The sequence below is a fragment of the Ylistrum balloti genome, unplaced genomic scaffold (genome assembly GCF_031769215.1).
Source record: "Ylistrum balloti isolate Yb309-2 unplaced genomic scaffold, AGI_CSIRO_Ybal_v1 Utg370452, whole genome shotgun sequence".
Taxonomy (NCBI): Eukaryota; Metazoa; Mollusca; class Bivalvia; order Pectinida; family Pectinidae; genus Ylistrum; species Ylistrum balloti.
In genome coordinates, this window is record NW_026782300.1 from 913281 (window position 1) to 922403 (window position 9123).

At 35.3% G+C, this 9123-nt stretch overlaps 1 protein-coding gene across 1 annotated transcript in view; it reads right to left on the minus strand.

The window, feature by feature from the left end:
• LOC132555119 (uncharacterized) overlaps positions 1-8787 on the minus strand; it is a 33231-nt gene extending 24444 nt beyond the window's left edge. The window contains exon 1 of the mRNA XM_060219462.1: positions 8699-8787. The gene's annotated coding sequence lies outside the window, so the exon portion shown is untranslated. The remainder of the gene's footprint in view (positions 1-8698) is intronic.
• Positions 8788-9123: the final 336 nt, after the last annotated feature.

Consider the following 9123-nt stretch of genomic DNA (forward strand, 5'->3'; position numbering starts at 1 on the left):
TTTTTAGATGTTGACTTGGGTTTTTCTAAAGTTTTATTTTATTTTAAAATTTCTTTTGAATCATCTCCGTTTTGACAATATATTATGTTATGTATCACCATTGGGAGGTATGTTTCCTGGGGTGTCGAGGTATATGAGTATTAAATCTCATAATTATGGAAATTTTCTAACGTTAAGGATTGATTAGAAAGTGTTAATTTCGGTACAGCTTATTAAATAATCTCCCGATATCATTTCAGAACAAAGATGGAAACATCTTACTTAATGCCGCGGAAATGCAATTTGAGAATAATTCAATACTATTTCCGAACGGCATATCTAAAAACTGTGACGTGACCATAGTTATGAGAGATACTGAAATCGACAACAGATCCCGTGAAATGAAGTAGATTGACACTAGCGAAAATAGGCTGTCGCTGCCATGAGGGAAATCAGATACCGTGTTACTTTCAGTCAAGGATAATGTCAAAAGCCATAAAAATGAAATGTCAAGGTCTCGAGAGGTCTGTATTCACGAAGGACAAGCGTGGTTATTTGTATAGCTGAATCACTTCATTGAATCTTGTCAAACTCAGATAAAAGCGTGCTGCTATCTAAAAAGTATCAATATACAGCCATATTTTTACAATGTACTATACATGTAATTAAAAGTCGCAATATCTAAATATATTGCTGTTGATTAAGGGATTGTACAAAAGACACAAATGAAGGGCAATTTCATTATAAATTCAGAATACAGCAAAATGATACATCAAACTGCTCATACATTTCCACTGAACGTGAACTCAATATATATACCATGATAATCAGAGGTCATTTTTCAATCAAAATTTCCAGTTGGCGTAGGAATATATCATGAGCCATCCTACAAGTTTTGATTACCTCCCCTTTCTCGAAGACCTAATAGTATTCTCTGTCAGTTTTAATGTTTTACAACTTCTCCTTCCATTCGGAAAGTGCAAAGGAGAAAATGAGTAAACATCTTGTACATCTATCCACCATGTTGTTTCTTTCAAATGTATTCTCCTTTTATCTATTGTGTAAAACTGGTCGTGTTTACTCAAAATTAATTCCCTTTTATGAATTTGCTTGTGTTTGAGATAAAAGTTACACACAAATTAAAAAAAAGGTTGATGTACATGCATGTTTCGGCAAGTTTTGTGGTAAACTTTCAAAATTGCAAAATTAAGACACATAATCTTGACAATAAAACGCTCTTGAAAAGTGAGTTCCAAAAATGAAGTATGCAAATCAAGATTTTCTTGACATCACTGAGGAAGTAACGAATGATAAATTAGGAATCCTTAAATGTTTGGTTGTACGTTTTTGGTTTATCAACATACAGTAGTTCCACACTACGAACCTCTGAAACGCAAGCGGGATGGACGTTTGTTCGCATATGTCCCATTTGTAATTTGTTTCTTTTGTAATCCGTGTTATTTTCATATTCATTTCATATATATATATATATATATGAATGTAGATCTTTACAGTGGATCAAAATAGATAGTTTACAGTCACATATCTACAACACATTCCAAATGTAAATATCACTAGTGAAACGCATCAAGCTGTCGCGTCATTTTAATATGTATTTACATTCATTGTAAGTATCCACCTGACATTCACGTGCCATCATAAAACTTGTCACATATGGTCTATTTACCGGGTTTTTGAACTTCATGCATATCCGGATAGGATAAATGCCGTTTTCTAACAGAAATTCTTTAATACGAAACGAGAATAATGGTTTCTGTTTTTCTGTTTACAATGTAATCTTCTACACACTAAAACTAATCACATTACGACATCCTTACTACAAGTAAATGAGCTTTAGAAACGGCTAAATGTAATTCATGCCATGACTTTGTGAGGTTACTAATGAGAATGCTACATCGCCTACATGCCTTGTTTATGTAGACAATTTGGTTTGTGATATGTAAAGTACATTCGCCAAGAATTCTCACCAACATGTAATTCTGTTAACATCCTGGGTACTCATTCGCGATTATATACATAATTTACAGGAAGCAATTCAGATCATTCACCAGTTCAACATCTTGACTTCATCTCTCCGAATTATTGTTATTATATCAATTGTACAGGGAGTTGTTAATATAATTACGACCCGCTCTCGTCGTTGATGTTGTATTATTGATTCACATCTGGGAGAAGGGGGTGAGTTATCTCCCTTACTGATATTTGTCCTACGTCGTTAAGCAGAGAGCGATGCTTTATATACTCTGTACATATTTCTGATCCTTACAATCTGATGGTATCAGAAATTAAACATTACGAATAAAGCCTTGCTTAAGTAACTTTTGAAGCGCATGCGTAGAACATTTGACAAATTATGGTTGGTACTCTTCATCGTGCTGTACTCGCTTTACCCGGAAATCAAATCAGCGCAATTTCCGTACAATCCTCTCATAAGAATTATTTGATGTAGAAATAATTTCCTGACTAGAACCCCGACTGATCAGAAAACAATGTTGTTCTGAAGAGGTAACCAGGAATCACGGTCATATACATGGGTGCAATTCGTATTTTATAAAAGAAAATTGCATGCTGTTGATTAAAAAATCATAACTTATTGAATGTTATTAGCAGAATAATATAGTTATATATGGATTGTGTTGTTGTGTTACATAAGTAGTTATATTTAGTTTATCAATACAAGACCAGTTGATTTTAGAGTGTGACCTACACAGACAAAAGTTTTAAGACTCCGTTTGATTGTACTCGAATCGGTTTCTCAGTGCTTTCTACTTCTAATACAGAATAATTACTGAAAACATTGCTATCAGGTGATCATAGGTTATATAAATGATTAAACGTTTGACGATAAAATTGTATTTGATAAACAAAAAAAAATGTGTTTTTCTTGTGTTGATCGACATTCCCAGGACAATCAGTTGATGTCTTGATATCAAAAGTTGTACTCAAACAAACACTCAAACACACTCCTGGTTAGATCTAAGTGAAAACGTTACCTTGTGTTAACAAAAGTTATATCTACTATTCCTCCCGATTCTGACCCGATTATCCGGATATTGAAGTGAAGGGAGAATATCTTCAATAATATTTATAAATTGGACAAATTAATGCTAATTACAAACTATCATCACAGAAGTGTGAGACAGGATTCCTTTTGGTGTTCTGATTCAGCAAACAAACACTTTCCTTTTATTCTGTTTCTTGTGTTTTAGTTTTCCTTTTAATTTCTTTTTTTTTCGTAAAATAATGGTTTTCAGAATGATTACAGAATATCCAAACCAAAGTTGGCCGAAGATAAAACATTTACGAAGGACTGACAGACTACCAATTCTACTATTTCGTTGGAGAACACAGTTTCCTCGCAGTAAAAGACATCATCATACAAGGAAGTAAACCACGTGACAATGCGACATTCTCCTTTAGGATCCTGACTCCGGGACTACCTATTCTTAATAATACCTCGTTGGAACGGTCTCCTGAAATTCATATGATATTTTTCTAAAGAAAATATATGGGCGTTCCCTACTTCCTTTTATGGGTATATAGAAGATATTATTAGGTTTATACTAAAATTTTGTTACTATACTTTGAAATCTAATGAGGAGCCGATCTGTCCTGAAGAAGAGCTATATGGTGATGTCATCCACACTTACCAAGGGCATGCATCCTGTTTCTATATTCTTACCTTAACGATGCCGATCCGGTTGAATAAACTGAATCGTCAAAAAGGATATATCGGAAGAACTCTCTCGAACATAGACAGATCTTGGCAAAGATAATCCAACCGAGAGAAGAATTTGCACTACACTACAGATGACACTGGGTAACACTAATCCATGGATATCTGTAGGAGCTACACACTTCTCGCTGTCCATATATCCGAACAAAGATCTGGACTCCTTAACTTTCCCTCTGTATGGATTAAATCGGGAACAACACGTTTCCCGGAGTACTTTTACTAAAAGACGGATCGTTCTTGCTGCAATGCTGACTTTTACATACACGTATACACCTGGAATTCGTTACTCACTCCGAACACAGAGCTGGAAAACGAGATCAATACTGGGGAAAGTCCCCCGAGACACTAGCACATTTTAAAGCCGGGAAAACAAGTCCGACTGGAACGGAGAGCGACTCCGCATCTTACCACATATTACAGTTACATATACCAGTTTACTTTGACAATAATGGTAATTGGATTATTTACACGTTGGTTATTGATTAGTTAGGTAAATAGGTTAGAGTATGAAGTATTGGCTTATAGAGATTAATCTTGTCTATTGTATACACCTTATCAATAATACAAAGTTTTGTCCCTCGTCTCTATTCATAACCGACTCAAAAAACCATATGTAACCTTATTATCGATTACATTTGCCTGCACAATTCTGTTTTGAGTTAATTGTTAATGAAACTGTCATAATTGGGTTTATGATGTTTTAATAGCGGAGATATTATTCTAGGGCGTGATACCAGCAGCCAGAATAAAATATATTTTTATTGATATATATCATTATGAATAAATCTTAAATTTCACATTCTTCACGAAAAGAAATCACAATGTGTAACCACCGTGGTGTAACTTTACATTTTTAAAAGGATTGTAGTTATTGTGCAATAAAATGATTATAAAATACATAAATAAATAAATAAATAAATAAATAAATAAAACTTCGATAATCTGGATACTCCATCATCTAAGTAAAACATATCACTGCCCACCTCTCGGGTATCGAACTGACCAACAGGTGTTTCCTCATTATTAGTGACCACAGTCTTTGGTAATTATGTAACTATTCCGTCTGCAGCACTGACCGTTAACAACACCTGTCTAACTAAAACTCATTAACAAATTGAGACGATCAATATTACATCGCCATTGAATAACACGTGAGGTAACAAACAAAGAAAACAACAGATAAATAAAAACTCTTTACATGTTTTCATTGATGTGGATACCACTTGTCGCAATCTCCTGTATTCTCCCAGGTATATACTACCACAAGGAATGCTTGTTTTGATATCAAGTATAGATTTTGATGGAACTGAATATGTCAGCGGTCTTAACATAAGATTCACGAACTTCTCTGTCCTCAACCCTGTCGTCTGTGTCGTGAACTATCATGACCTCTGAACCGGTCACAAATTGCATTCACTTCTCTAAATGACCTCTGAACCTTACATTTATGTGGGTTTCTGGCTGCCAGTATATCGGTTTCTTAAAATATTTGTTGTCAAGTTTAGAGCAAGGGAGCGACAAGTTATTTCAAATCATCACCACCTACTGCCATTGTCGAGTTTTGTTCGTACCTCTGAACCGGACCTTCGAGTTTTGTACAATCTTCCTAACGCTGTGTAATTTGCTGACCTCTGAACCTGCCTGTTATTTGTCTATTACGTTGTCTGTCCTTTAAATTTGTCACCACCAGTGTTATGGTATGAATGATAGGACGTTTTTGATTTGTCTTAAAGAACACCAGTAACTGTACCTTCCAAGTAGTTCAGGGACGCCAAGTACCGATTGTTGCACTGTACGTGTTGTCCCGATCGATACCAACTCGGCTCTTGTAAATTACAGGAATCTCTTTATCTCAAACCCTCTCCTATCAATATTATCTCATGCAATTTTAATTCGACGTCTGTACTTCAACAGTGACGCATGCTCAACAAGTAACCAATGCAAAAACACACAGGCTTGGAAGACAGAGTTACGAAGTACTGTTTACACACACACCCTCAAACACACACACAACCACACACACCACCACCCTCACACACACACACACAATCACACACACCACCACCCTCACACACACACACTCCCAGACACCACCACACCAACACACACCCACACAACACACATACACCACAACCCCTCACACACTCACACACCACCACCACCACCACCACCACCATAAACACTACACACCACTACCATACTCACACCCACATCCACACCCCCACATCATCACACACATCCTCACACTAACCCTCACACACCCTCATACACCACCATCCACGTCCACACACCCAAACACACCCCATCATCACCAACACCACATTATACACCCTCACAAACGATGTTACTTAAGAATAAATTGTTTTGTTTTGTGTTTATTAGAAACAAAATGTGAACACATACCATCTTATATACACTGAGAACTTCAATGAGTGATATAATTCCAATTTGTTGTCAAATTCCAGACAGTTTCATATCTAAAATCAAAGTGTCCTTTTGGTCACAATTTTGCCTTTATTTTTACCTATAACGTTAGAACCTGTCATCTCTGCTATTTAATGTGTTTTTACTTTTTGAGAACATTAGATGGCGCTACCATTAAGTAGTTATAAGGATGCGAGAATCAAATAACAATTTTACACAGAGTTAGGTCACATGATCTCTTTCCAGGATATCTGGATCCTCCACTTGACAAGGAGCTTAATTTCACATTTGTATAGTAATAAAAAGGTCGTTCTGACAATAATGGCCGCCAATGTCCTAATAAAACCGGGATTTAAATTTCTACGTCTGTTAACGTTATGGGAATACACGTATAAAAAGCATTGTTGGGTTGTCACTTGTTCCACACACAATCTCATTATCACGTTTTTAACATAGACAGTTGGCTCTTTTGATATAATAATCAGTGGAAATTTTACATCTCTTGGTCGTAATATATATTGAGGTCATGTATTTATCTTGAGTGGTTTATCAGATTAACATTTATCTGTGTCTGGAAATTTGCTGTTTTAATAAAATAAGTAAATTGATCACTGCACGAAATAAATAAATAAATCATGAAAAAAACTGCTCGAAGGATGAAAAAAGCAATTCGTTTTAAATATTTAGGAAAGTGAATAGCATCTCCAATAACAATATAGATATTACCGGTCTATATTGAACTACTACCGAAAGTCTATGTCTGCCGTACAGACAGCACTAACTATGTATATATATTAAAGATTATAACTAAGAAGCGATTAAGCTGACAATACTATAACTTACTTCTTTATTAACTTATTCCTAGCATGACCATATACTGTTAACTTATTACAAACTATTGTAAGTTGTAGAAAAAATCGATAATGCTATCTGTAACTATGACTTGGTGGATAGAACGAAACTTCTAAAATTCCGATAAAATCACGGGAAACACTAACATTCTGAAATGTTACATTTCGTTATTCTCTCTCGTGATTTGTTGAAGACTGACGTTCACTATACGAAGATATTTTATTGGTAGTTATAGGAAACAATTACTATTAAACATTGTAATTCCTTCTCTTGCTGAAACACAGTACTTGGTTATCGTCATATTGTGCCTCGAGATGATAATTTGGCCTGCTTTTTTTTTTTTAAAGTTTTCTATCCCACCTTACTTACTTGCACATGATTATAGACAGATTTGATTATAAAAAGGTAACGGTCACAGAGGTCAATTGTAACCGGTACATGTAGATACTAAAGCTTAAATTTAAATGTTACTGGTTTATTTAAAGGCAGAAAATCATTAATTGATGTTTATGATCTTCTTGCAATTCAAATCTTAATTACAAATGTTATTGCGAAGAATAGGTCAGTGCAAGTGTGCAGAGTCATTTAAGAGCAATCTAATTGTCAGTGGTGACCAGTAATCATTTAGCCAGAATATGAAGTCGCTATCACAGGGGCCGAGTCGGAGGGGGATTTTGAATTAGGATAACTTTCCAGTCGACTGTTGCAACCATCGTTAAAATCAATTTTGAGCCCAATCGGTTCTGCATAGCAGATCGAGTCAAGAACATTTGCACAGAAAAGTCACGCTTTATAGATTATGGGGAATGAAATGCGTGAATTATTCGGGGTTCGTCTGAAGAATACAGCGTAAAATGTGTATTATCTACTACATGTGTGCACAACTCATGCCTTAGTACACATCCAGGACAGGAGCTCACTTTACTAGGAATCCATATTGATTGCTATCCACTCCGTCAGGAGTTTGGCATCACGATTTCAGCATCAACAGCCCAACAATATACGCCAACCAGTGTTATAAGTTGTACAGGATTTAACGCCTCGAATACTGCAATTCGCTCAATTTTCGCGAACTAAGTTTTTGCGTATCCAACTTATTTTGTTTTATGGCAGTGAAATGAAATTCGGGGGTTTATCTTTCGTGTATGTTAAATTTCATCTTATAGAAGCAGCCTGTAGCATGAGATTGGATGAAAGCTGACCTGTTTGTGTACATTAAATTCTTACTGGTCATTTTGTTAAAAAACAATAATCGACGGGCGTTTTATTTTGAGTCTGTTAAACAAGTGTTTTTAACTCGAACGACGTTCACTTAATATAACATTGATGACCTTGACCGGAACATGCACATCTCGGTAATGCTTAATTTTTGGCGTGCAATGTCGTATATATTGGTCAGGACGCATGCTGTTCTGGTGGTAAATATATGCTGTACATATAACGACAACATTGAAAATTACAATTCCATACATGCTGGGTGGGCTTGCTTTGATTAACCAAAATCTAATATTTTCTTTCCTCCTCTCCATCCTCCATACCCATATTACGCCGTATTCCCACTGTTTTACAATCACACAACACACCATCGCAGCCTCGAAACTACAATTACACGTTCGTAGTCTGGTGATAAATATCTGAAAATTTCTTTATAATTTTTTCGGAATGAAATATTAATTATATTCTTACCTTTCTAAAGGTCGATAATGGATGGTTAACTCCGCCGAGGAGACAATGTAACAACACATTCATGTACCGTAGACGGCACGTGTTATTAATGAGTCTTACTGTGAAGCATGTGCATTAATTATACATACTGATACACGCTGTTAAGTCAGGCTAGTGGTAAGTACACATAGAGATTAGTCATTGAATCAATAAAACAGATTGGTGAATATTTTTTGTCTTTTTTCTTAAAAAGATATTCTTAAAAATTCTTACGGTGAAAATAATTTTCGAAACTTGTTGACTGTTATTAGTACAGCGTCATTTCCTTGATTTCCTTATCTTAATTTTACTGAAAATATATTTATTGCAATCGTCTTAGACAATAAGCATTGTTTCATTTAATGTAGGTTTATTGACCTTAAAAACACGACGAGTTTAATTGATAG